This window comes from Phaseolus vulgaris, chromosome 6, assembly GCF_000499845.2.
Source record: "Phaseolus vulgaris cultivar G19833 chromosome 6, P. vulgaris v2.0, whole genome shotgun sequence".
Classification (NCBI taxonomy): Eukaryota; Viridiplantae; Streptophyta; class Magnoliopsida; order Fabales; family Fabaceae; genus Phaseolus; species Phaseolus vulgaris.
Genome location: NC_023754.2, coordinates 6,249,413 through 6,256,703, shown reverse-complemented (window position 1 = coordinate 6,256,703; position 7,291 = coordinate 6,249,413). Strand labels below are relative to the sequence as shown.

Sequence of the window (7,291 nt, the reverse complement as noted above, 5' to 3'; positions counted from 1 at the left end):
TTGTGTATATTTGATGTAGGAGTCCGAAGAAAATAGTGATAGATTTGGTGTTCCAAAAATTAACGTGACAAAATTGAAACGGTCATAACTTTTGATAGAGAAGTCAGATGGAGACGCGTAAAAAATGAAAGTTGTTCGAAATGACGTAACGAATCTAGTTGCAAATTCCCGAAGCACCCCGAAAGCGATAACTCACTGAACACATGGTTTGATTGTCTACGCAAAGAAGAAAAGAAAACACAAAAAAGAAATAGAAAAAGAAGTGCAACACGAGGACTTCCCAGGAGGTCACCCATCCTAGTACTACTCTCTCCCAAGCACACTTGCCTGCGGAGTTCTGATGGGATCCAGTGCAATAGTATTGGTATGATCCCACCTGTCAAATGTAGCAAGATCAATGCCTATATGGGTTTGCAACTGGGCTTCAGTTTCAAAATGGATGGACCCCGAACGTGATAACTTGCTACACAACACTATTTCACGATCGTTTTTCTATTTACTTTAATTTTTTTATTTAGAGCGTCGGAAAAAAAAAACACGAAAAAGGTGAACTCGTGGTTTGATTTTCTAGGCCAGGAAGAAGAAGAAAAACACAACACATTAAAGAAATACAAAAAGAAGAGCAACATGGGTGTTGAGGTACAACATGAATGAACAAGGTAGGGCAATATTGTAAAATTCATTAAAAATAGGTAGAAATATATTTTTGATCCAAATTTGTTGTGGAATCTTGTTTTTCTGTATATTTGATGTAGGAGTCCTTAGATCGAAGAGAATTGTGCTAGATTTGGTGTTTCCAAAAATTAACGTGACAAAACTTTAAACTATCATAACTTTTGATAGAGAAGTCAGATGGAGACGCGTAAAAAATGAAAGTTGTTCGAAATGACGTAACGAATCTAGTTACCAATTCTTGAAGCACCCCGAACGCGATAACTCACTAAACTCATGGTTTGATTGTGTATTCCAGGAAGAGAGATAGAACAGAAAAAAGAAATACAAAAAGAAGTGCAACACGAGGACTTCCCAGGAGGTCACCCATCCTAGTACTACTTTCGCCCGAGCACGCTTCACAGCGGAGTTCGGATGGCATCGGGTGCATTAGTGCTAGTATGATCGCTCCTGTCAAGTGTGGAAGATCAATGCCTATATGGGTTTGCAACTGGGCTTCAATTTCAAAATGGTTGGACCCCAAACGCGCTAACTCGCTACACAACACTATTTCATGATCGTTTTTCTAGGTACATTAATTTTTTTATTTAGAGGGTCAGCAAAAAAAAAATAGCATGAAAAAGGTGAACTCGTGGTTTGATTTTCTAGGCCAGGAAGAAGAAGAAAAACACAACACAAAAAAGAAATACAAAAAGAAGAGCAACATGGGTGTTGAGGTACAACATGAATGAACAAGGTAGGGCAATATTGTAAAATTCATCAAAAATAGGTAGAAATATATTTTTTGATCCAAATTTGTTGTGGAATCTTGTTTTTCTGTATATTTGATGTAGGAGTCCTTAGATCGAAGAGAATAGTGATAGATTTGGTGTTTCCAAAAATTAACGTGACAAAACTTTAATCTGTCATAACTTTTGATAGAAAAGTCAGATGGAGACGCGTAAAAAATGAAAGTTGTTCGAAATGACGTAACGAATCTAGTTACCAATTCCCGAAGCACCCCGAACGCGATAACTCACTGAACTCATGGTTTGATTGTGTATTCCAGGAAGAGAGATAGAACACAAAAAAGAAATACGAAAAGAAGTGCAACACGAGGACTTCCCAGGAGGTCACCCATCCTAGTACTACTCTCGCCCAAGCAAGCTTCTCTGCGAAGTTCTGATGGGATTCGGTGCATTAGTGCTGCTATGATCGTACCTGTCAAGTGTAGCAAGATCAATGCCTATATGGTTTGTAACTGGGCTTAAGTTTCAAAATGGATGGACCCCGAACGCGATAACTCGCTACACAACACTATTTCACGATCGTTTTTCTAGGTACTTTAATTATTTATTTAGACGGTCAGCAAAAAAAAAAAATAGTTTGATTTTCTAGGCCAGGAAGAAGAAGAAAAACACAAAACAAAAAAGAAATACAAAAAGAAGAGCAACATGGGTGTTGAGGTAACACATGAATGAACAAGGTAGGGCAATATTGTAAAATTCATCAAAAATAGGTAGAAATATATTTTTGATCCAAATTTTTTGTGGAATCTTGTTTTTGTGTATATTTGATTTAGGAGTCCTTAGATCAAAGAGAATAGTGATAGATTTGGTGTTTCCAAAAATTAACGTGACAAAACTTTAAACTGTCATAACTTTTGATAGAGAAGTCAGATGGAGACGCGTAAAAAATGAAAGTTGTTCGAAATGACGTAACGAATGTAGTTACCAATTCCCGAAGCACCCCGAACGCGATAACTCACTGAACTCATGGTTTGATTGTGTATGCCAGGAAGAGAGATAGAACACAAAAAAGAAATACAAAAAGATGTGCAACACGGGACTTCCCAGGAGGTCACCCATCCTAGTACTACTTTCGCCCGAGCACGCTTCACAGCGGAGTTCGGATGGCATCGGGTGCATTAGTGCTAGTAAGATCGCTCCTGTCAAGTGTGGAAGATCAATGCCTATATGGGTTTGCAACTGGGCTTCAGTTTCAAAATGGTTGGACCCCAAACGCGCTAACTCGCTACACAACACTATTTCACGATCGTTTTTCTAGGTACATTAATTTTTTTATTTAGAGGGTCAGCAAAAAAAAAATAGCATGAAAAAGGTGAACTCGTGGTTTGATTTTCTAGGCCAGGAAGAAGAAGAAAAACACAACACAAAAAAGAAATACAAAAAGAAGAGCAACATGGGTGTTGAGGTACAACATGAATGAACAAGGTAGGGCAATATTGTAAAATTTATCAAAAATAGGTAGAAATATATTTTTGATCCAAATTTGTTGTGGAATCTTGTTTTTCTGTATATTTGATGTAGGAGTCCTTAGATCGAAGAGAGTAGTGATAGATTTGGTGTTTCCAAAAATTAACGTGACAAAACTTTAAACTGTCATAACTTTTGATAGAGAAGTCAGATGGAGACGCGTAAAAAATGAAAGTTGTTCGAAATGACGCAACAAATCTAGTTACCAATTCCCGAAGCACCCCGAACGCGATAACTCACTGAACTCATGGTTTAATTGTGTATGCCAGGAAGAGAGATAGAACACAAAAAAGAAATACAAAAAGAAGTGCAACACGAGGACTTCCCAGGAGGTCACCCATCCTAGTACTACTCTCGCCCATGCAAGCTTCTCTGCAGAGTTCTGATGGGATTCGGTGCATTAGTGCTGCTATGATCGTACCTGTCAAGTGTAGCAAGATCAATGCCTATATGGTTTGTAACTGGGCTTCAGTTTCAAAATCGATGGACCCCGAACGCGATAACTCGCTACACAACACTATTTCACGATCGTTTTTCTAGGTACTTTAATTTTTTTATTTAGACGATCAGCAAAAAAATAAAATAGCACGAAAAAGGTGAACTCGTGGTTTGATTTTCTAGGCCAGGAAGAAGAAGAAAAACACAACACAAAAAATAAATACAAAAAGAAGAGCAACATGGGTGTTGAGGTACAACATGAATGAACAAGGTAGGGCAATATTGTAAAATTCATTAAAAATAGGTAGAAATATATTTTTGATCCAAATTTTTTTGTGGAATCTTGCTTTTGTGTATATTTGATGTAGGAGTCCTTAGATCGAAGAGAATAGTGATAGATTTGGTGTTTCCAAAAATTAACGTGACAAAACTTTAAACTGTCATAACTTTTGATAGAAAAGTCAGATGGAGAAGCGTAAAAAATGAAAGTTCTTCGAAATGACGTAACGTATCTAGTTACCAATTCCCGAAGCACCCCGAACGCGATAACTCACTGAACTCATGGTTTGATTGTGTATGCCAGGAAGAGAGATAGAACACAAAAAAGAAATACAACAAGAAGTGCAACACGAGGACTTCCCAGGAGGTCACCCATCCTAGTACTACTTTCGCCCGAGCACGCTTCACAGCGGAGTTCGGATGGCATCGGGTGCATTAGTGCTAGTATGATCGCTCCTATCAAGTGTGGAAGATCAATGCCTATATGGGTTTGCAACTGGGCTTCAGTTTCAAAATGGTTGGACCCCAAACGCGCTAACTCGCTACACAACACTATTTCACGATCGTTTTTCTAGGTACATTAATTTTTTATTTAGAGGGTCAGCAAAAAAAAAAATAGCACGAAAAAGGTGAACTCGTGGTTTGATTTTCTAGGCCAGGAAGAAGAAGAAAAACACAACACAAAAAAGAAATACAAAAACAAGAGCAACATGGGTGTTGAGGTACAACATGAATGAACAAGGTAGGGCAATATTGTAAAATTCATTAAAAATAGGTAGAAATATATTTTTGATCCAAATTTTTTGTGGAATCTTGTTTTTGTGTATATTTGATGTAGGAGTCCTTAGATCGAAGAGAATAGTGATAGATTTGGTGTTTCCAAAAATTAATGTGACAAAACTTTAAACTGTCATAACTTTTGATAGAAAAGTCAGATGGAGACACGTAAAAAATGAAAGTTGTTCGAAATGACGTAACGAATCTAGTTACCAATTCCCGAAGCACCTCGAACGCGATAACTCACTGAACTCATGGTTTGATTCTGTATGCCAGGAAGAGAGATAGAACACAAAAAAGAAATACAAAAAGAAGTGCAACACGAGGACTTCCCAGGAGGTCACCCATCCTAGTACTACTCTCGCCCAAGCAAGCTTCTCTGCGGAGTTCTGATGGGATTCGGTGCATTAATGCTGCTATGATCGTACCTGTCAAGTGTAGCAAGATCAATGCCTATATGAGTTTGTAACTGGGCTTAAGTTTCAAAATGGATGGACCCCGAACGCGAACTCGCTACACAACACTATTTCACGATCGTTTTTCTAGGTACTTTAATTTTTTTATTTAGACGGTCAGAAAAAAAAAAAAACACGAAAAAGGTGAACTCGTGGTTTGATTTTCTAGGCCAGGAAGAAGAAGAAAAAGAAAACACAAAAAAGATATACAAAAAGAAGTGCAACATGGGTGTTGAGGTACAACATGAATGAACAAGGTAGGGCAATATTGTAAAATTCATTAAAAATAGGTAGAAATATATTTTTGATCCAATTTTTTTGTGGAATCTTGTTTTTGTGTATATTTGATTTAGGAGTCCTTACATCGAAGAGAATAGTGATAGATTTGGTGTTTCCAAAAATTAACGTGACAAAACTTCAAACGGTCATAACTTTTGATAGAGAAGTCATATGGAGACGCGTAAAAAATGAAAGATGTTCGAAATGACGTAACGAATCTAGTTGCCAATTCTTGAAGGGCCCCGAACGCGATAACTCACTGAACTCATGGTTTAATTTTCTAGGCCAGGAAGAAAAACAGAACACAAAAAAGAAATACAAAAAGAAGGGCAACAAGAGTACTTCCCAATAGGTCACCCATTCTAGTACTACTCTCGCGCAGGCACGCTTGCCTGCAGAGTTCAGATGGGATTCGTTGCATTAGTTCTGGTATGATCGCACCTGTCAAGTGTAGCAAGATCAATGCCTATATGGGTTTGCAATTGGGATTCAGTTTCAAAATGGTTGGACCCCGAACGCGATAACTCATTACACAATATTATTTCACAATCGTTTTTCTAGGTACTTTAATTTTTTTATTTAGAGGGTTAGCAAAAAATAAAAATAAATAGCACGAAAAAGGTGAACTCGTGGTTTGCTTGTCTAGGCCAAGAAGAAGAAGAAAAACAAAACACAAAAAAGAAATACAAAAAGAAGTGCTACATGGATGTTGAGGAACAACATGAATGAACAAGGTAGGGCAATATTGTAAAATTCATTAAAAATAGGTAGAAATTTATTTTTGATTCAATTTTTTTGTGGAATATTGTTTTTGTGTATATTTGATGTAGGAGTCCTTAGATCGAAGAGAATAGTGATAGATTTGGTGTTTCCAAAAATTAACGTGACAAAACTTCAAACGGTCATAACTTTTGATAGAGAAGTAAGATGGAGACGCATAAAAAATGAAAGTTGTTCGAAATGACGTAACGAATTTAGTTGCCAATTCCGGAAGGGCTCGAACGCGATAACTCACTGAACTCATGGTTTCATTGTCTAAGGCAGGAAGAAAAACAGAACAGAAAAAAGAAATACAAAAAGAAATGCAACACGAGGACTTCCCAGGAGGTCACTCATCCTAGTACTACTTTCTCCCAACCACGCTTCACTGCGGAATTCTGATGGGATTTGGTGCATTAGTGCTGGTATGATCGCATCTGTCAAGTGTATCAAGATCAATGCCTATATGGTTTTGCAATTGGGCTTAAGTTTCAAAATGGATGGACCTCGAACGCGATAACTCGCTACACAACACTATTTCACGATCGTTTTTCTAGGTACTTTAATTTTTTTATTTACACGGTCAGCAAAAAAAAAAATAGCACGAAAAAGGTGAACTCGTGGTTTGATTTTCTAGGCCAGGAAGAAGAAGAAAAACACAACACAAAAAAGAAATACAAAAAGAAGAGCAACATGGGTGTTGAGGTACAACATGAATGAACAAGGTAGGGCAATATTGTAAAATTCATTAAAAATAGGTAGAAATATATTTTTGATCCAAATTTTTTGTGGAATCTTGTTTTTGTGTATATTTGATGTAGGAGTCCTTAGATCGAAGAGAATAGTGATAGATTTGGTGTTTCCAAAAATTAACGTGACAAAACTTTAAACTGTCATAACTTTTGATAGAGAAGTCAGATGGAGACGCGTAAAAAATGAAAGTTGTTCGAAATGACGTAATGAATCTAGTTGCCAATTCCCGAAGGGCGCCGAACGCAATTGTTGAACCAAGTGGTGTTCAATGTTTTGAAGAATCCAAATCCTTTGAAGGATGTTGAAGCCTCTGCTTTGCTTGATGTTGCTGAGCTGGTTTAAGCTTTGTTATGGGGTAGTTTAATGTTGTAATCCACCCTTAGATTAAATCTCAAGCAATTAGCATCTCAATCTTTATCAAAGTAAAATGATTTTCAAACTAAGTTGAAACAACCGATTGTTTTTTCTAGTATTACAGTTTTTGCTTGCTGTTTTGGCTAAATGAATTGCTGAATCAATTGGTTTCTGAAATAAATTCATTCTAACTTTGAAAAGTTTGCGAAAACCCCTTTAAACAATTCAACCCCCCTCTAGTTTAAAGCCATCTTTTCTAACAGTGATAAC

At 37.1% G+C, this 7,291-nt stretch overlaps 3 non-coding genes and 6 pseudogenes across 3 annotated transcripts; all 9 read right to left on the bottom strand.

Annotated features, from left to right (window-relative positions):
* Nucleotides 1–259: 259 nt before the first annotated feature.
* LOC137833681 (5S ribosomal RNA) lies at nt 260–378 on the bottom strand. Its single transcript, XR_011084776.1, has one exon. It is a non-coding gene; the product is annotated as a 5S ribosomal RNA (ribosomal RNA).
* Nucleotides 379–1,005: 627 nt separating this feature from the next.
* LOC137833684 (5S ribosomal RNA) lies at nt 1,006–1,124 on the bottom strand (annotated as a pseudogene).
* A 631-nt stretch (nt 1,125–1,755) lies between these two features.
* Nucleotides 1,756–1,874, bottom strand: LOC137833671 (5S ribosomal RNA). Its single transcript, XR_011084766.1, has one exon. It is a non-coding gene; the product is annotated as a 5S ribosomal RNA (ribosomal RNA).
* Nucleotides 1,875–2,483: 609 nt separating this feature from the next.
* LOC137833699 (5S ribosomal RNA) lies at nt 2,484–2,601 on the bottom strand (annotated as a pseudogene).
* Nucleotides 2,602–3,231: 630 nt separating this feature from the next.
* On the bottom strand, nt 3,232–3,350 carry LOC137833688 (5S ribosomal RNA; annotated as a pseudogene).
* Nucleotides 3,351–3,983: 633 nt separating this feature from the next.
* LOC137833683 (5S ribosomal RNA) lies at nt 3,984–4,102 on the bottom strand (annotated as a pseudogene).
* A 630-nt stretch (nt 4,103–4,732) lies between these two features.
* LOC137833676 (5S ribosomal RNA) lies at nt 4,733–4,851 on the bottom strand. Its single transcript, XR_011084771.1, has one exon. It is a non-coding gene; the product is annotated as a 5S ribosomal RNA (ribosomal RNA).
* Nucleotides 4,852–5,479: 628 nt separating this feature from the next.
* LOC137833705 (5S ribosomal RNA) lies at nt 5,480–5,598 on the bottom strand (annotated as a pseudogene).
* Nucleotides 5,599–6,234: 636 nt separating this feature from the next.
* Nucleotides 6,235–6,353, bottom strand: LOC137833696 (5S ribosomal RNA; annotated as a pseudogene).
* Between the last annotated feature and the right edge of the window lie 938 nt (nt 6,354–7,291).